Source organism: Carlito syrichta, unplaced genomic scaffold (genome assembly GCF_000164805.1).
Source record: "Carlito syrichta isolate Samal-C Ts95f unplaced genomic scaffold, Tarsius_syrichta-2.0.1 Scaffold308849, whole genome shotgun sequence".
Classification (NCBI taxonomy): Eukaryota; Metazoa; Chordata; class Mammalia; order Primates; family Tarsiidae; genus Carlito; species Carlito syrichta.
The window spans coordinates 556,151-577,010 of record NW_007252945.1 but is presented as its reverse complement, the minus strand read 5'-3'; the positions used below and the strand labels follow the sequence as shown (position 1 = coordinate 577,010).

Sequence of the window (20,860 nt, the reverse complement as noted above, 5' to 3'; positions counted from 1 at the left end):
CCAGAGAGGATTTGGTTACCAAACTTTAGCTTGACTCACCGGTTGACTCGGTGAGTAAATGAGTGAGCGAATGAATGAACCCACAGTCAGCTAAGAAGTGTTTCTAGAGTGCAGAATGTCTATACTATTCTGACACACGATGACTCTTACAACACTGAGAACAGCTCAGTTTCGACATTGATCTGTGTATCTATTGCTCATGGCTGTGAGTGCCAGACTATTTATACCTGGTGTTTTGCTCCACACTGACACCTGGCGACAGTGCCCCAAATTACAAGCACAAGAGCCTAGCGTTAATTCGGTGTCAGGGCCACTGCATGGCATTGTATGAGAATGGAGCTTCAGGTGTTAAGCAAAGCAGTAGCTCTACCTGGAAGATGTAATTTTGCAAGATGGCCTTCCCAGTGACAATTAACTTTATGTCTTTCTTAGGGATGCGTAATTAGCTCTATCTGATTAAGTGATAAAAGGGAAGGTGCTGGTGGGAAGTGCCATTATTTGAAATACTTGGAAACTACTGATCTAGTTTAAGACCAATATTTGTTTGTTCCACATTTGATATTAGAGCAAATAGGATAACAGGAGTAATAATGATATGGTTATATTAATGGCTACTATTTATTGAGCACCTATTGAACACACTGCTAGGCTCTATATATTTACTATTTCTTTTTTTTTTAAGATTTGGGGTACAATTCAGGATTTATTTACTATTTCTAATCCTCGTGGTAATAATCCTCACAGGATGATTTTTCTCATTTTGCATGTTAGGAAATGGATCTTAGGTTTAGTAACATACTTGAGTGCATAGCAGGGGCTGGGTTTGAAGCTTGATTTGTCTAACCTCAAAGACCCTGCTTTTTGTCTGTGCCTCGGTGGTACCATGTAATCCAGGGGCACCATTCACAGTAAGGTGGCGTACATAACACTTCTGGGGTTGTCTGACATGCAGTGTCTACTTTCTACAATGCCCCTTGCCTCTTCAAGAGCCAATCGTTTATATTTCTTCAGTATTCTAAGTTCAGTGGGTGATTGAGGCTATGAAATCCTAAAATGAATATTTTATCCTATAGTAGATGCATTGAACATTTAGCTGGTGATAGCATCCTAAAATCAAAAGTTTGAATCTTGCAGCACGAAAAAATCATATTGTGTCCCCAATTCTAACCCTGGAGAGCACCCATTAGTTGTGAAGTTGTTTTCAAAATTAAGCCCAGTTTATATTTATATTAGAAACATCCAGTGTAAATTATATGTGAAACGGAGGCTAATGGCTTTCTACCACTTCAACATCATTGCCATCATGTTGCTGGTGAAAATAATAATGGCAGTAGGAGCAATGATAATAGTTAACTATTATTTTCTTGACTCCTTGCAAACACCGTAGGAGAGAAGTAACAGTGTGGTCCCAGTTTTCAGAGGAGGAAGTAAGGTGTAGAGATGCTGATGACCTTGCTCAAGCTCAATGGACTGAGCTGGTAAGTTGCAAAGTTAACCCAGGTTAGCCTGAGTTCAAAACTTTTCTCTCAACCACTTGTGCTATACTATCTTTCAATTGTAAGAAGAGCTTTGGGTTCTTGCTTTGAAAGTAGAAACAAATATATAGCAATAATAAGAAGCCTAACAATTATCCTGCACAAAATAAATAACCATGCCATTTAATTCCTCCTCTAAAGCAATTCTGAGTAAAGCATCTGCCATTTTGATTATGACATTCTTGCTACATCTTCTTAAGACACTCAGTCTTATCTCTGTTTTTGTGATATTGCATGGTACTTCTGATTTTTACAAGGACAGTAATGAAGTTCCTCCCCCAAAAATCCAACCTCATTTTAACCTGGCATCTTTTAACATTAAATACGTCTCTCCAGACATATTGGTGGAGAAGACTTGGTGTCACAAATTAAGTAGGAAAATAGTTACAACCCAGAAGTATGGCGCAAAACGGAGCAGTTTTCTTACTAGTCAGAGTTCTCTCATTGGCTGGCCTTCTGTCTTCCACAAGTCTGAATGAGTGTGGGTCACCAGAAACCTCTCCTGGGACCTGTTCCAGTTGGAAAAGCTACTCTCTGTTCCTACGACAGGTTTCCTTGTCCAGGCGCTAACAAACTTCTGGCTGTGAACATGAAACCTGAAGAGGAGGCAGAAGCCAAGAAGCCAGGGCTAACCTACCTTTTCCGCGTTCAACGAGGCTGAGCTTTATCCCATGATATCACTGGAAGGAAGGGCAGGAGGAAGACACAAGGCGGGAAGGAAGTGAGAACAAGGAGAGAGAGTCTAGGCAGGCTAAGGAAGAGGCACCGTACGAGGGGGGAGTCCGGAAAAAAGCCCGGAATGTATTTATTTTTAAAAATGTATGTTTATTCCTACCTGTTCAAACTTCAGTCGCCCTCAGAGCACTCCCTGCTTGATGCGAAACACCTGTCGGGATGCTGTTTCCACTGCTCAGAACGGTTTTTGAGCCTGTCGGTGTTGAGGCCTTTTAGTGCTTCTGCCGTTTGGCTTTGCCTGTTCCACACCAGCAACACATTTCTCCTGGATGGCTTTTTTCAGCTGGGGAAACAAACCAACAAACAAATCGCTCAGAGCAAGATCAGGTGCGTAGGGAGAGTGGACACAGGGGTCGTGCTGTCCTAGGTCAAAAACCGCTGAAGACTCAGCGCGGTGTGGGCCATGCGACGTCCTGGTGGAAGGACCCATCCCTTGTTGGCCATAATTCGGGACGATGTGCCTTCTGCAATTCATGACACAGACGGTCGACCAAAGTTTTTATCTGGAAGTTTTGAGAAGGCTGAAGGTGACTGAAGTTTAGACATGTAAGAATAAATGCACAATTGTTAATAAATAAACGCCAGTGTTGGGGGGTCCCCCCAGACATAGCAGTAGCTGTGAGGGCCTCCCAGGAGCAGTTAGATTTATCCATCGGTCTGGGGACACCATTTCTGTCTGCACTGCTTTCCTTTCCTTTTGACCCAGCCTCTAATTCTACTCTATTTGGTTCCATTGAAATAGATTCCTTTAAAAATGTGGTGAAAGTCTCAGCTGCTCAGCATTATATTTTATGGGAATAGTTCTTCAGCTTCCATGTGTATCCAGGGTGTGTTGACCACGCTGTGGAAACAGTGTCTTGTTGTCTTTGTGACCCCAAACAGCTATTCTTAGAGTTTCTATGCTGAGTTTTACTGGACACCACATAGCGCAGATAAGTGAAAGAAAAATGGAATTATTGTTTCTAAGTAACACAGATCACAGAAGAAATATTAAACTCATAAAGGTGAAATATTTTAGTGTTCACTTTTCTTAAGTATAAACTCTTTGTAGTTGCAAAGTGTATACTTTATATGTTTTTACCAAATTGGATGGAAAACAGCTAAATCAATGGTTATTATGTTTCTTATGTGAATTATTTGATGAAATTACAGAAAATGTGCACTTTTACATTTTAATCAGCTAGGGAATGGTTCAGTTTCATAATTGAAACCTGACTTCCTTTTCCAAAGAGGTGATTCGAAGGTGACTGGTGGTGACAGAGGGTATCTCGGCCCTCCCCCCATTTGAGGGACAGTACTTACTCTGGAATGTTCATGTTCCATTGCAGTTGATTGAGCGAGAGGTTTGGTGAAACCCAAAGAAAGGGTTTATCTCAGAGCCTCCCGCTCTTGTTTGAACAGCCTGCAGGGATTAACTTGTGTTTGGGTCTGAGCCAGAGAGATAAATGACACAGCCCTTGTGTGCTCACATTCAGAGGGAGCTCTTGCCAAATGGGGCAGCGAAGGATTGTGTTAAAGAGATTTTGAACATCTTAATACAGCGGGATGATACAGTCTGCTCCCTGGACTTTCCGTGGGGCACCGAGCCAAGCCTCAAGGATGGGGCATGTCCTGAATGTTTAGTATATGTAGATGACATCTAACTGAGAGTGGGTCCCCATCCTTACTTCAGCACAGATTTTTTCCCCCCAACAATCTTGTATATATAAAAGGAAGTAAATCTATAATAAGTGGGTGGGAGAGGAAAGCACTGAACTTTATTGAAGTCTTTCTCGGAGTTCAGATCCTGAATTTCCCAGAGCAGGAAGATTTTGATCGAAGGTTGAGAATGTCTCACAAATGTACATACTGTCCTTCACATGTGAAATTGGATGGATCAACGATAGATAATTCCAGAAAACATCATCAGTATAACCTTTTGTGAGGAAAACCATGCCCATGCCTTCAAACAACTTGCAACCATGCATAATCCTGGTGTTAACTAGGCAAGCTTATAATAAGGCCAGTTCTGTTAGTGGAGGGACTTGGGCCTTCTACAGGGATTGGGTTCTAGAGCTAACACTTAAGGCAAAAATTAAGCAAATTGTCCTTGAAAAATCTCTTATGTCTCATAAAATAAAGTATACGGGGTTTTGTGTGTATGAGCCTTTTCAGTAATATTAGCGCACAAGTGTGCAATGCACAACCTTTAATAGAGTCTGCTTGCAAAATCGAATTTTCCAGAATTTTTTTGCACAGAACATCCACATGCAGCCCACCTGGTTGCTTATAGGGAAGTTACATGTGCATGCGACGTGACTGTATTTGTGGGTAGACTTTTTACGGCTTTCTGTTCTCTGGCACCCAAGTGGTGTCCAGAGTCTTCTCAATGTACTTAGATTGCAGAAGGGAGCTGGCCATCCTAAGCTTTGAGGGCTGCCCCTTTGAAAGAGAGAAAACTGTGCCCACACTAGGGAGGGCCAGCAACAGTAAAGGTCAGTGAGGGTCTGACCCCGCGTCCCTCTGGGCTGACCTCCAAGGTGCTGGTTTTCGCTCCTCAGGCTAATCGGAGTCCCCAGGCCTGGGGGTCATCTGTGCCTCATTCAGAGTTGGCATGTTTGGCCTTGACCTTGGACTTTAGCCCAGCCACCTTCCACTCCACTTTGTTCACACAGACTAGCTGCTTTCAGCTTGCCCATGTTCTCCCAGCCTCCAGCCCACACCTGACCCCAGTTGTTGGTTCTACTGTCCCTGCTGCAGGGCAGACGCTGAGGCAGTATTGCCGCCCTCTAGGTGAGGCGGCATGGAGCTGGAGGATGTCCCAGAGGATAGAGGAAGGCTCTCTTTCCAGGAATCCAGTGACATGTCTCTGGGCACTGTGAGGTCACACGTGACTGTGCAGTGTCGGTCTTGACCTCTGTGTCTTTTCTACCCATACCAAGAAAAATAGTGAGAGGACGGCGTTGCGTTCTTCGTCTTCAATGAATTTTTTAATGTTTTTATTGGTGGAAGGTAGACATCAAGAGGTGTTGCCTAATTAAACTGGTACAGGGAGGAAAAAATGGCAGAGAAGTGAGTTGTAGGGCTGGGTCTACATAAAAGCTGACAAACCTGTCTCAAATGATCACACGGTGACGGCGTATGATGGTGGCTGAGGTCACTGCCCTTTATGTCTCTGACTCTCAACACCTGCAGTTAAGAACATGCCCATAGGAGTTTCATCCACAATATTTTCTGATACTTAAACAAAATGGATATATTTTCACTATCCCTTGCACTCACTTCCTCTTTAAACCTTAATGGGATTCCAAGGTAGCAACAAGGCCTCTCTGATACCATCTGTAAAATCAGAAATTGGGCTTAGACATCCTATCTTTTCTTCTTCTTTTTGGTCAAAAGGGTCACCATCCAACTCACATATTTATCACATGTTCCTGTGATAGGGAGAAACTGTTCACTTATCTCTTAGTCCCACGACAGAAAGTGTGTCAGAAAAAAAGGTATCGCAGGCCCTCAAACACAAAAATTGTGTGAGACAAAAATTGCACTTTAATCTGCAGTCAAACAGGTTCTGTCTTCCATTAAACCCGTATCCCATTTTTATTATATAGTTGAGCCAGTTATATATGACTCACTAGGAAAGTGCATTTTATGATCTTGTTAGAAGAAATGGTTTCACTGGGATCATTTTAAGCCAATAATTTTATACCTGCCTCCTCCTAAATATCTAGGACATTAACTTATTAGCCATTCCGATGTCAAGCCTAATGCGTTTTAAATACTTAAAACAAATACCAGGAAATGGTGGGGGTTGGAGGATGGATTTTTCCATAGGCATTTAGTGCTTTCAGCTATCAGGGGGATCCATCTCAGCGGATTTCGTCAGAAAAGACTTGATTCTCTGCCTCCTTTGCACACGGAGCTTTCATTTTACCCAACAGAAAGGCAAACATGCATATGGGATGAAAGTCGGGCAGATTATTTCAAAACCAGGCTCATGTCTACTTGACTGACAAGGTCCTGGCCCCCAGCTGGTGTGACAGCATTGAAACGCCAGCCCCTCTGCACGCTCTGCCAGCCCGTCCTGTGTGGAGGTGGGTGTCCAGGCTGCAGTTTTCCAGGCACTTCGAGATCACTGGGGGCAGGGGAAGCTTTGAGACTGGAAGGGAACCCACCCAGATTCAGTGGGGTGGGGGAGGTACAAGGGGCTGGGAGGCACAGCAGCCTGGTCGGAAACCATGTGAGAGGGATTTCTCATCGTACATGTGTGCGTGCCTGTGAAGGCAGCTGTCAATCACTATCATCTTTTCTACTGAAAAACCCAGGCGGTCCTTCCAGCCCTCTTGGTAGCATCTGATCTGTCGATGGCTTTGGGGACGCTTTGCTTTATTCTTTGTTGGCTCCTGGGCTCCTCTGCTTCCCTGGCCACTCCTTCTGTTACCTTTACGGGTTCCTCCTTCTTGACCCATCTTGTAAAGGTTTTGTCTTTGGGGATTCTGTCCCCAGCTGAGTTTTTTTTTTTTCACTTCATGTGTCCAGCGTGGTAGGCAGCATAAAGGCCCCCAAAGATGCTCACACCCGAATCCCCAGAACCTGTGAAAATGTGATGTCACGAGGCCAAAGGGACTTTGCAGAAGTGAATGCGGCTATGGAGTCTGAGGTGGGAGAGCATCTCCAGCTATCCAGGTGGGCCCAGTCGAGTCACAGGATCCCCTAAAGCCCCCAGGCTGGGTGCAGAGGAGAGATGAGGCAGGAAAGTCAGCGGGCTGGGAAGCATGAGAAGCGATGGAGGTCTGTGAGCTGGGGTACGTGGACGGCCTCTGAAACTGACAGCAGGTGAGGAGGCGAAGACCTCAGGCTGTGGCCGCAAGGGACTGGATTCTGCCCACCACCTGAAGGAGTTCGGAAGTGGAGTGAACCCCAGAGCCTCCAGAAAGACCAATAGCCCTGCATTCACCCTGGTTTCAGCCCGTGAGACCCTGAGCAGCGCCAGCTGAGTCCCGCTGCACTGGACCTCTGGCCCACAGAACCAGGAGACAACACATTTGGGTTGTTTTAACCTGCTAAATGTGTGGCAATGTGTTAAGAGCAGTGATAGGAACGATTCCATCCTTCTCAAATGGTCTCATGACTCTCATGACTTCAATGAACTGTGGAAACAGTCAGGAGGTCCCTCCTTCCCACCCTGCTGAATTCCAAACCCTCACGACCTCCCTTTGCCACTCTGCTTGGATGTCTTAAAGACACACGACTCTACATGTTAGAAAGTGAACTCGTTTCCTGCCCCTTCTCCCTGCAAGATGCCTTTTCTGGCATTCCTCTCCATTGCCATCGTCCAAGCCAGAAACCTAGAGTCAGGCTGGATCAGCTCCTCTCTGTCTTACTCCTCCCTGGGGTCTTGGTTGAAATGTCACCTCTCAGGGCTCTCTCCTGGCCACCCTATTTAAAGTGACAGCCCTCCCCCAATATACGCATCGTTCTTTTCACTTACTAGCATCTGGGTATTCCGTGTCTCCTTACTTCTTTGCTTATTATCATCTCTCTCCCCTCTTGGAGTGTCAGCCCCCACCTGACTTATTTTATTCACTCTATTGAACTCGTTGTAGTGGAATAGTTCCCCGAGCATCAGGTACTGCCATAAACATTTTTACGAATGTGCACTTATCTAATACTATTTTCTCACTGTTGTAGCTCTAGCTTTCAGAATAGTGCCCCGGATATAGCAGTTGTTCAATAAGAATTTGCTGAAGAAATAAAGGAATGAATCCAACCTAACGTGAAATCCTGTCAATCTTGTTTTCTAAGTATCTTTCGTATCAGCCCATCTCTCTCCATGCTTAGTGGACTAAGAACCTGGCTGTATCATTCTCCTTTGCAGGACTCTTGACTGGCTTCCCTTTGTCTATGGGAGAAAGCCCACATTCCCACGGGATTTACATGCCTTTCTTGACACACCCTCGGCATGCTGTCTTCTCATGTCTCCACACACCTCTCTCACCCTCTTTCTCCTTCCTTTCCCATAAATCTTTTTTTTTTTTATTTTGAGTTGGAGTCTCACTCGTTCACCCAGACTGGAGTGCAGCGGCCGCTCCCGGCCACCGCAGCCTCGACCTGCCGGGCTCCGGCGATCCTTCCGCCTCAGCCTTGCGAGTGGCCGGAATGACAGGCATGTGCTACCACGCCCAGCTGATTTTTTGATGCATTGTAGAGATGAGGTCTCACCTGCCCAGGCGGGTCTCGAACTTGCGGGCTCAGGCAATCCACTCACCTCGGCCTCCCAAAGGCACGGGATTACAGTCTGATCCACCAAGCCCGGCTTCACATAAATCTTTAATCAGTGCGTACATTTAGTGTCCAAACATGCCCCATCCTCCCTCTACTCCAAGCCTCTAGACACGAGCTCCTTGCCGGTCGCTATTTTTTATTTTGAAAGATGTGGAGTACAATTCGGGGTTATGTATACAAATGTCCATGATCATGCTTTCTATTTCGACTGGGTTGTTTCCCTCCTCCGTGTCAGAATCCTCCCTGACCTCCGACTCCACCATTCCTGGTGCTCACTGCGATTCTGTCTCAGCCTCTCTCCTCCCCTCTCTGGCATGTGGCAAAGACCTCTTTGCCTGTGCAATCCCCTCACTAGTTCACACGGTCCTTGAGGCCGTGAGCTGGAGAGCGGGACCCACTTGGGCACCGGACGCACCAGCTGGCATCTAGCAGGGTGCGCCAGGTACCTGCCGAGTGAGCGAATTGGCTTCCTGTGGCGTGTCGAGCCCGGGCCAGGCGGTCTCGCAAGCCGATGGGGCACTTGTTCTGCTGGTATTGATTTGCAGGCACAATTATATGTGTAAATGCATTTTCCCTGTTTTGCCTTAGGACCCCATTTTTGGAAATTAGATTTTAAATGTCGTATTCTCCTCACTTACATCTTATGCTTCTCCACATTCAGCGCCTAATTTAAAATGAAAGGCATGGAAAATTGGACTCATTTAGCTGACTCTCCTTGAAATCCACGTCAGGCTATTTTTAAATTCTTGTGGACCTTGTGCTCTTCAGGGTGTGTTTGGGAGGGAAGGAGGGAAAGAGAAAAGGAGGGAGGAAGGGAGGGTAGGAGGGAGGAAAGAAAGAAGACACTCCTCACGAGCTGTTAGCAATGCTGCATTATTGCGTTTTGTTTTAATGCATTCAGATCTCACATGAGCATCACCCCTAAATACAATATCTAAAGCCAAAGACTGGAAATGGGAATTCCGCCTCCACCTTCGCTGCCGTCTTGGGTTCCCCGCTGTGATGAGGGGCCCGGCTTGGGCTGCCCTGTGTTACCACAGGAGTCTGGACGTTCTTTCTTCGGCTTTCCAGCTGACTGACATATTCCTCCAGCTCTGCCACGCCCATCAGACAGCAGGTGGGGAGCAGATGAAGACATGGGCTAGCAGAGTGTACAGACCCCTGACTCACAAACACCTGCTCTCATAGGCACACAGGTGAACAGATGGGTAGGTGGGGGCGTCCCTCCCCCGTGGTTCTGAATGTGAGTTCTCGGGTTAGGCTTTGGTACCACAACCTTCAGAGCTCACCGATCTCCCTACATCAGGCTGCAATGGAGGTCTGTGAGCCGGGGTACGTGGGCGGCCTCTTGAAACCGACAGCAGGCGAGGAGGCGAAGACCTCAGGCCACGGCTGCCAGAGTGCTGAGTGCTCACACTGAAGCCTGGGCGTGTAAGACACTGGTGACCCTGTGTCTGCTAATGCTTGACACCTAGTGGCTCCTGCACTTCCTCAGGGGTGCCCGTGTGTCCACTGCCTGTGCTCATCCTCGGAGGCTGCCCTTTTCTGCTGTACAAAGCAACAGTGGGATTCCAGAAGCAAGATCAGCAAAGCGAGGTCATATACCCCATGTAGGAGAGTTCGTAAATCATTCAACAAACGTGCATGGTGGGCCCACCATGGGGTGCTGTCCTCATGAAACTTGAATACTAATGGGAAAGACAGAAAAACAACAAATGGAAAAAAACTTACAATTGCCAGAAAGTTGGCGGGGTCAACAGTGAGTGAGAAAATGATGGGGAGTGGCAGGCAGCCAGCGACTGTAGGGAGAGTGTCCTCAGAGGAGGGAACATTTAAGCTGAGGCTTAAAGGATAAGCAAAGCCACCCTCCCTCTCCCAGGAGGTAGCAGGATGTGTCACAAAGAGGATGGGGAGAAAGCCAGGGCGCTAAGGGACCAAGGAGCAAGCAAGGCCGGCCATGCAGCAATTGAAGGCCTCGGGGAGGGCTTCAGATTTTATTTGAAACCCAGGGGAAGCTAGTGCAGGGTGTCAAGCAGGCTTTTCTGGCCTCTATTTCCAATGAGGAGGGCAAGTATCAAAAGGTTTGGGGTTGCAGTCTCCTCCGCTATCAGGGAACCTACCTTAGAGAAGACAGCACTCATAGTTTCCATTGGAGTTCTGCTGTCAGCCTTCTGTATCTCCCAGCTCTGCTGTGTGAAAATAGAAAACGCAATGGCCAGAGGTGCCAGACCTCAGCCTCAGGGGGCTGTGCTGGAACATTCTGAGGGTGGGCAACAGGGTGGACCTTCTCAGCCCCCAGCGGGCCCTTGTGCCGAGCACCTAGCATGGCCTCCTTCCATGGTGTTTCTCCCAGGAAGGTGCTGTCTGGGAGTCTCGGATCATATGTTGCTGCTCGGGTTTGTGGAAGATCAAGGATGAGGTTCCCTCTCGGCTATTTTGATAAGGCTGAAATGCAGCTCCTTCATAATGTCATGCTTGCGCTGGGAAGTCTTACATTTTTTCTGTTCTTTTGTTCATTTTAGGATTAATTGCAAATATTGGTAAAAGCAGATTCACCCCTAATACGTGTGGAACTGAGTCTATGATGCCTCATGAGACCCATATGCCATGTATCTAAATATTTGCAGTGATAAGTCAGTCTAGTAAATGGCTACATATAGGATGTTCTATTGTCTTAACTTGATGTTTTACAATGCAGGTTTTATGATGATTCAGGTCTGACTCTGCTGACAGACCAGGAGATGACTGCCATTGGAGAGAGAGTTTGTTACTCATAGTTCCTGAGAGGAGGGGGTATGTCATGCCTTGGTGAGGGAAAAGACACATGTACAAGGGGAGAACCCCCCAAAGATCCAGAATTTATTTATTACAAATTATATATTTGTTCTTACATGCTTAAACTTTGTCACCTTCAAAGTACTCTCCGTTGGATGCAATACCTTTCAGGATGCTTTTCCTCCTGCTCAGAACCGTTTTTGAACTCGTCAGTGTTGATACCTTTTAGCGCTTCTGCCGTTTTTTGTTTCACCTCTTCCATCTCAGCAAAATGTTTCCCTTTGAGGAATTTTCATCCAGGGAAACCAAAAAAAAAAAAAAAAGTTGTTCAGGGCAAGATTGGGTGAGTAAGGAGGGTGGGGCACGGGGGTTAAGCCATTTACGGTAACAAAACAAAACTGCTGAACACTTAGTGCAGCATGGGCAGGTGTACTGGTAAATCACCCATCATGAAATGGGCAAATGCCCATGAAAAATTCTCCGAAAAGAAATTCATTGACGCTGAATGTAGCCTCTCACAATGCTAGCTGGTACACTGATGTCAGTGGGTTCCTAGAACATTTACCTAGCCTGTACTACAAGGAGCTTGCCCCTTTTTTGGGGGGTGTACCCCTGGTAGAAGCACCAGGGTTGGTCAGGAGGTAGAGGGAGGGAGGGGAAGATATGGGCAAGAGGCTTTGCTGTGATTTCTTTGGGAAGAAATGGGGGAGGCAGACTAGGCAGGCTTAGGATGGGCTAGCTGGAATAATTTCAGGACTCTGGGATATAGGGGCTGTCCCTAGTTGTCGGTACCTGGCCTTAGGGTGATGAGAGCCGGGGACAGTGGCCCAAAGTGAGAGAGCCCCAAACAAGAGGTGGTGGGGGTGTCGGCTCCGAATTGGCTGGTTTGCTTCTCAAGGGTGTGCTTTCAGGTGAGCTATGTACTCTGGGAAGGGCAGTCCCCCAGGGTCAGCAAGACCCCAAGATGTCAAAGCATCAGAAATGATCAAACAAATAAAGAACATGATTAGTACACTTGACAAACATAATGTCTTAATGGCTAGGGGATCAGGTGTGAACTTAGAATTCTTGGATTCTGTGTCAGAAGGTAGAGGTGCAGGAGAGTCACTCAGCTCCTGGCTCAATGACTGCCCCTTTCTCTGCCCATCTCTGTTGTCCCTCACCATGAGTCGCTGGCATACAAATGTGTGGACACTCCAGCTTACGTGTCTCATCTCTGTCCACCCCCTTTGTGGTGCAGACTCAGATGGACTACCCAGATCCCCCTTCTGGGAGGAGGGACCTACTTTCTGCAGCTGTCCTTGGCTGTCCACCTCTTTCAAGTTTGCTGGGGCTAGAGAAAATGGCTTTGCCCATGGTCACACCTAGATTTAGTGCCCGGTCAGTGCAGGGGTATGGTAGCTCAGAAGAATTCCGGAGGGCTCCCCAGCTCCTGAGCTCCCTGTGGGTTGGCTGAGGCATCTGTCAGTTATGCCTTGTGGCTCTGTGAAGTCCTGTTTCTTCCCTGCACTTTCACAAGTGCTGAGCTGAAGAGATGCCCTAGCCAACACCCAGCATGTGAAACTCAGCGGCAGAGTCAGCTTTCTGGGAACCCCATCCTCGACAATCCCTTCCCACCCTCATTCTTCCATACACCCTTGACACAGTCACCTTGGTCCCCTCAGACCTCGGGGTGCACATACTGGCTGTGCTGTGCCCACTCAGAAGGCCAAGCTGGGGAGGAGGCTTGCTTGGATTTAAGTGGTCCCAGGGACATTTGGGCAGGAAATCCCAGTGTCCTGAGTACCAAGAACACAGTCTAAAATGGAAGGAAAGCCTCTTGGCCTTGTGGCCCCCCTCACCCTGTGGGGAAGGTCAGCGTGGAGGACCCCAGAATGTAATCTCTGAAGTGTGAGGCCCAAGGCAGGGGTCCCTCTGTGTAGATCCAAGGGCTATTCTAAATTAAACCGTTTTGGAGGATGACTTGCTTCAGGGAGAAGCAAGAGGCTTGATTTAGGCTGTTTTTTGGATGACGTTATATTGCTTGGTCCTCCCCACACCCAGTGTGTGTTTGTCCTGATGAAGCAGATACGCGCTAATTTGTATTTTTCCTGTGTTAACTTTTTAAACATGCTTGTATCTATTCTCTGCCTATTGAAGAGAGGAGATCTCTGTCTGTGTCTCACCAGCAGAGACCCGTGGTCCTGGCATTTGGCCTCCGACGAGACTTGGTTTGCAAGCAAAAGGTGCCCAGTCACGTGTGGTAGGGCCACATGGGGGTGATGACCAGTGGCTGGATATGGAAAGCATGTGGGGGGCGGTAAGGGGGACGGCAGGTGTGTTATTAGTGGTGAATGGAATCTCATGGCCAACTAAAAACCATCCCCAAGTGGGAAATTGCTCTTACCTCACTTTGTGCCTCCATGGGGCCAGTTTGGCCTCTTTCCTGCCAAAATCTCCTGGGCGTAAGAAGCAGATAGTATCTGGACTGTGGGAATGTCCTAAGACCATTCAAGAGGGCCCTCCCCCACAAGAAACACCACGTAGTCCGGGATCTGGTTACCTGACAGCAGTCACCTTTCTCTGCCATTGAGCACATTCTCAGTCTTTCTGCCAGTGTTTCAGAATCTCTCTCCCAAGGGCCACAGCTCAGTCAAACCATCAGAACTACATGCTTTTGCATCTTTTAACAGTTACACATGTAAAGCTGTGTAAATTACTGAGGGAAAAGTAAATTATTTTCTTCTGCAAAAGATAGAATTCCTTCAGTGAAATTCATAAATTATGTTTCATAACAACTGGGCAACAGTATTGTGTATTTATAAAAACATAGCCGTTGGCATAAAACTCAAGTGGGTCTGAATTTTTTATTTACTCCTTGAAATAACTTTTCTCAACCCCAGTCTCCTTATCCTCAAAAGGGATTTAGAGAGTTATTGTGAGAATTAAACAAAATAATGACGCACATGGAAACATCCTGCCAGCAGCCAGTGTGAGCTCACTTTCTTTAGCTTAAGAAGATCAAGTATGGATTTGGGTTTTTTTGTTTTGTTTTGTTTTATTTGTAATACAAATTGTTTAAGAAGATAGCATTCCGTTTTGAAAATACAGTCACGACTTTTTTTTTTTTTTGAATCGCGGTCTCACTCTGTCACCCAGACTGGAGTGCAGTAGCACAATCATGGCTTACCACAGCCTTGGCCTCTTCTGCCTCAGCCTCTCGAGTAGCTGGGACTGCTGGCACACAGTGCACCACTAGGTCCGGCAAATTTTTTTATTTTTTGTAAAGGTGAAGTCTCACTATGTTGCATAGGCTGGTCTTGAATGCTTAGGCTCAAGCAGTCCTCCTGCCTCTACCTCTCAAAGTGCTGGAATTAACAGGTGTGAGCCAATGCTTAAAGTTGCCAAAACCACAAGTTTTATTCCTTGTTCTATCAAAAAGAATGAAGAAAAGTTGATTGTGTGTGTGTGTGTGTGTGTGTGTGTGTGTGTGTGAGTGAGAGAGAGAGAGAGAGAGAGAGAGAGAGAGAGAGGGAGAGAGAGAGATGCCTGTGTTTGAGGGGAATAACAGGAGAAAGAATCAAGGAATGGGACTGCATATTTTCAGATGCACACTACCAGGCAAGGCAGTAAATAGGCATTCTTAGGGATTTTTAAAAATTGTAAATTAATCTCCAGGTCACAACTCTCTCAATTGTATGCACCAAAAAGCAGGAAAGCCAACCCAAGTAAGCCTGCTGCTGTCAGCAAGGATTGCTGAGGAAAGTTAGCCTGTCTTTCCATTTAGTACAAACATCTGACAAGGGCACGTGGGTGGGAGGCTGTGAGGTGAACCTGCTTGCAACTGATAGCGTTCGCTTTTTTCTGACCTGCTTTCCATACCGCAAGCATTGGGTTTTTCTCTTTGTCATCGACTTGTGTTGATTTATTAGTCCGTGTCTTCAAGGGCCTCGGGAGATTGCACATAGGAGCAGGTCTGAACTGGGAAAGTGAGAATTACCGTATCGGATGGTTCCCGATTAACTCGTGACAAGCACAGCAGGTAAAATTGGAGCACGGGCTTTATCTCAACATCTCAAAAATTTTTCAACTTGGCAGAGCTGACCTACTTGTTTCTCCTTCCCTTCCTCCTGCCCACCCTCTCTTCCCATCTAAGCAGGAGCTGTTTCTGTGCACTTACGTGAGTGCCAAGACTGATGAATGCCTGTGACGTGCTCCAGGGTTCAAGGGCAGGGAGGCAGAGCTCGCTGAGGGCGGCATCTCCCCAGGAAGCTGCAGTCACACACCATCCCCCGAGGCCAAAGGTAGAAGCAGGCATAAACATAATTCCGAATGATTGGCTTTACTTTTTTCGTGGACGACTGAGTCATGCAATGATGCTTCGGTTCTGAAGAAGCTTTCCCACTCTCTGTTCTTTGGGTGTTTTTGCCAGCATGAAGTTACTGTAACACAGCATTCTCACTCACATCACTCTAAGGCGAAAATCTCGAAGAACGAGTTAATCTCCACGTCCACTTGCCAGTGTGGCTGTGAGAACAGAGATGGAAGCCCAGAGACTGTTTTCATTTCCTGTAGACGCTCTGTCCTCCTCTGCTGTGAGATCATGTAGTATATCGAATAATCATAATGTAAGATTAGGGAAAAAATGGTTTGAAAATTATTGGGAAGGTAAGATGATATGACATTAAGTGCCTGATATTCTAAAACACAAATCTCATTTTATGTGCAACTGCTGTTTCGGATTATCCATGCTTCCTCCTGCATCAGCTAGCATGGAAAATCCTTTAAGATATCTAACTCTGTCGTTTCCTCAGGGAGTCATGTTTTAACCCACTCAAGCGGGGCCAAGTCTCCCTCCTTGATGCTCCCAGAGTGACTGCGGCTTTAAGTGTTTATCATTGAATCTCACTCGTTTTTATTAATGATCCACTGATGTGACTGTTTCTGTCACCAAGCCTAATTTTCTCCAGCCCAAGGTCAGCGTGCTAGTCATTTCTACGGCCCTGGTGCCTCACACGGACCTTGGCATGTGGTAGGCATTTAAGAAACCTTAGATTTATGCATGGGTGAGAGTCAGATATAACTCTAAAGAGCAACTCTTTCTTTGTTACTATTTATTAAATCTGTAGGACCTAACTCTGCTAATTTTCCTTCTCTTTGTAAATCTCTTATCAACTTCAGACGAAAAGAGAGAGAATTAACAGGAACATGCTGAATGATATTCTGCCAATGAGAAATGAATCCCTTGCTAATTTGGTGATTGTGCATATACATGGTTCTGACCCTAGAGAATTTGAAATGAATAGTCAGAAGCCTAGGAAGAACTGTATCCTGTTTAACTCAGGAGTCCTCTCTTGAGGGTTCTGTCCAAATTACAGCCACCACACATGGTGACAGCAGGAAAATGCTGCAAATAAACACATTTGTAGATGCAAATAAAAACCAGCTAGTAAAATCACGTATGATTAACTTCTTACTGGGGAGAGCAGTATCCTTTCCATAAAGTCCTACATAAGTCAAATTTCACACTGACAGTAAGATGGAAACACCAAGCCCCTAAAACCGAAGTCCTACATAAGTCACATTTCACACTGATGGGCAAAATGGAAGCACCAAGCCAATGTGGATATATGCATTAGAAAACTGTTTATCATTTGCACATTGCAACCTACTTTGGACTCATCCTGACTTGCTTATTCTCTTTCTTTCTCATATATATATATATATATATATATATATATATATATATATATATATATATGTCAATTTAGTTTACACAATGTTATTTAATGCTAATATGTTAGTAGAATTCTTCCCTGCCTTTTACACACAATGAGGTTTTCATCTGTTGATGTCTGATCTTTGCAGCCAGTGAGTGCTCTTTGCAACAGACTTTTGAAGCACTGACTTTGGCCTCTCCTCAGTTACTCCAGCTTTGAACACCTGCTTCATTTCGTTGGTGCTGAAATTTCACATGTATTCACTCAATGTGCATTTACTGAGCTCCTATTGTATTATTTACAGTTAAAGTTATATGTTCCATAGCCATGGGCTCCAGGACTCTCCCCCACTAGAGGTGTGTCTTTGAACTTGTTGCCTTCCATTTAACCAGCTATAAAATGGGGATGATAATGACCTGCTTCCTGGGAACTATTATTTAGTCAGTGTTTAGAACAAGGTGTATATAGAACAGGACTTGATATTTAGGACATGCCCAATAAAATGGTAGTTAATTGATTTCATGCCTTTCTACACGCGAGGTTTCCAATAAGACATTCGATATCATTTTAGTGTGAACAGACAGAACTGTCTAGTTTTTAGGGGCTTGGTGCTTCCATTTTGCCCGTCAGTGTGAAATGTGACTTAGGTAGGACTTCGGTTTTAAGGGCTTGGTGTTTCCATCTTACTGTCAGTGTGAAATTTGACTTATGTAGGACTTTATGGAAAGGATTCTGCCAGCTTTCAAGGCCCTACACAATCTTATTTTGTCCCAGCTGTAAAACAGTGTAGCTGCAAGTTCCTTTTCCTGTGTTGCTGACATCCTAGTCTTTGTTAGGACTATGTTACCACCTCATCTTCATACCCAGGCAAACAGAGCTCCGTCCATTAACTCAGAGAGAAAATATGTCAGCTATTTGAAAATTTCTCAGAGTTCTGCAGTTTCTTCTTTGTCTTTCACATCTTCACTCTGAAGGATTTTACTAAGTAGATGTTAATTTTATCTAAGCTGATCCTGGAATACTAATCTTTGAAATCAGGCTGGGCGTGGCGGCTCATGCCTGTCATCCCGACACTTTGGGCGGCTGAGGTGGGAGGATTGCTTTGCCCAGGAGTTTGAGACCAGCCTGGGCCACACAGGGACCTTCTCCCTATTTAAGAAGAAACAGAAGGAATAGAAATCCGATGACTTAATTTTTGTAAAAACAGGCCAGGCCTCATTTGACACTTATTTTAGACAATTCCAGTATCATGGCTATCTTGGACAGACTTTGTGGTTAATGCTAAGCCAGGGAGGTCCCTCTGGCCTCCATCTTCATATGTGAGCTGATCTGACGATGTCCTCCCTATTCTCTGCGGGCAGTGGACTGGGATTTCTTAGAATCATCGCTCCTTTCAATCTGAGAGCAAGTCTGCCCGGGCGTTACTCATTTCCTGTACTTTTTCATAGCCAATACTGCTATCCTTTTATTATGCAAACAAAGAATATAACTCGTGGAAGCCCAGTTGCACCTGCCGCCACTTACCTTTCTCCCACCTTCCTTGCTGACATTCTTCTACCTTCCAGCTTCCGTGTTTATGCTGAAAAGGCTATCGCTGCGTAGCTTGGTTATTTTTTTTTCCATCAGACTTGCAGGGATATTTTTGGATTGTTGGTTATAATGAACATTTATGGAAAATGTGGCTGTGGATTCCAGTGAGAAATCAATGTTAAAGAGTCTGGCCCCAAAGTTGTCTCTGTGTCCCTTGAAGCCATGTCCTCTTTATACTTAAATAGTACCAAGTAGCGTGCCTTGCATGAGGTAGAACCAAGATTAAATTCCTGCAGCAATGATTTGTGCCTGTTTCATGCACTCTGCTGACTGTTGCCTCAGATTTATGGCATTTAACTGTCAATCAGTTTTTGTGGCATTGGATTCATAAAACTAATTGCACGAATTCCATTCTGACGTTACGGCCTGAATCTGGTTATCAGATTCCCTTAGAATACAGGAAAGGTGAATGTATTCCTGCCTTTTCTTGACTGGGAAGCGTGGAGTCCTCTGGCATCTTTGTTTTCTTAGCATTCCTTTCACATTCAGGATTCTTTTTAGCGCCCTCCTTGGTTCTTGGAACCTTCCATTGCTGCTGCCACTATTCTCCCAGGCTCTTGTTCTATCGGATCTAAGATGCTGGGGAAGGTAGGAAGAGGAGGGGAGTGGGAAGAGAAGAAAAGATGAGCACTGTTCCGTGAAAGTTCGCTCAACAGAGCAGCTTCCTCAGGTGGCAGCTTCCAGGCAAGTGGGAAAGCACATGGAACTGCTTGCAAGGTCTCATGCAGGCCCACTGCGTCTCTAACTGCTGCTTCTGATACTTAGATGAGTCAAGTATTCAGTATTTAATTTCTTTTTTTTTTTGAGTTGGAGTCTCACTCCGTCGCCCAGCCTCGACCCGCTGGGCTCCGGCGATCCTTCCGCCTCAGCCTTCCGAGTAACCGGAATTACAGGCGCGCGCTACCACGCCCGGCTCATTTTTTGATTTATTGTTGAGATGAAGTCTCGCCAAGTTGCCCAGGTGGGTCTCGAACCCGCGGGCTCAGGCAATCCACTCATCTCAGCCTCCCAAGACGTGGGATTACAAAGCTGAGCCACCGAACCCAGCTAGTATTTAATTTCTTAACTAAATGATTCATTTGGTAGACATCCCAGTTACTTCTAAATATAAGAATATTTTCTTTTCCTCAAGGAGGTGCTATTCCTTTTTTTTTTCCCCGTTGGAGGGAAGGTGCTATCACAATAGAAACATAGCTATTATGATCACCAAGGGCTTCTAAGGGCCAGTGCCTTAGTGATACTGTCCAGCCTTATTGCTTCAAATGCCAATCCTAAACATCCATCTCCATTCTAGAACTTCCTTAAACTCCAGATCAGATATCTAATTTCACACTTGACATCTCCCCTGGATGACTAATAAACTTCTCATGTGTAACAAATCAAAAACCAGATTCTTGCTTATCTTCCCAAACCGGTTTCACTTATAATTCTTCTCATCTCAGTTGATGGCAATTCAATTTTTTCCACTGGCTTGGGGTAAGCACTTGTAGTCATTCTTAACTTCTCTCTTTTTCTCACAACTGACACTCAGCCCACTAGAAAACCCCATTGTTTCTACCTTTACGATATGTGTAAAATCTGCCCACTTGTCACCAACTCCTGCTTACACCCTGGTTTCAGGCCCTATTGGGCCTGAAGCAAAAACGGAGGAAACTGGAAACTGATAAAACAACAGAAGCAGAAAGGTCGCTCTCTGACCTTCCCACTTTTCTGTGTGAGCGCTGACCATCAAGCTCTCTAAGATAGGACTTACCTAACTCCCCTGAAATTAGGTCATAAGCCCCCTCATATGATAGGCGTCTCACACCTGGAGGAAAAGAGTGCTACACAGAGAGGCCAAGAAGAATCTGAACGAATGGGCTTTTCCAAGCTCCTCCCCTCCAGTTTATCACCATTAGATCATAGCTTTTTGGTCCAATCACATTTCTACATGACTGTCCATTCTCCATCAAACCTAAACATAAAAATAAACCATTTTCTCTGGGTCTTTGGGTCTTTATTTCTGAAGGCTCCATGTCATGTGCAACTCTGGTTAGGTCAATTTGTCATGCCTTTCTCTTGTTAATCTGCCTTCTGTTACAAGGGTGTTAGCCATGAGGTGGGCAATAGGCAAGGAGAAGATTTATTTCCTTCTCTATATACCTGTCACCTTTTCCTGGTTGAACGCACTAATCTCCCTGTGCCTTTCTGCTTCCATCCTATGGCCAATTTTTTTTTTTTTTTTGAGTTGGAGTCTCACTCTGTCGCCCAGACTGGAGTGCA

The 20,860-nt window shown here is 45.6% G+C and overlaps 1 protein-coding gene across 1 annotated transcript in view; it reads left to right on the top strand.

The window, feature by feature from the left end:
• The window catches only part of LOC103268572 (disrupted in schizophrenia 1 protein-like), a 250,557-nt gene that overhangs the window by 131,336 nt on the left and 98,361 nt on the right, over window positions 1–20,860 (top strand). The window lies entirely within an intron of this gene.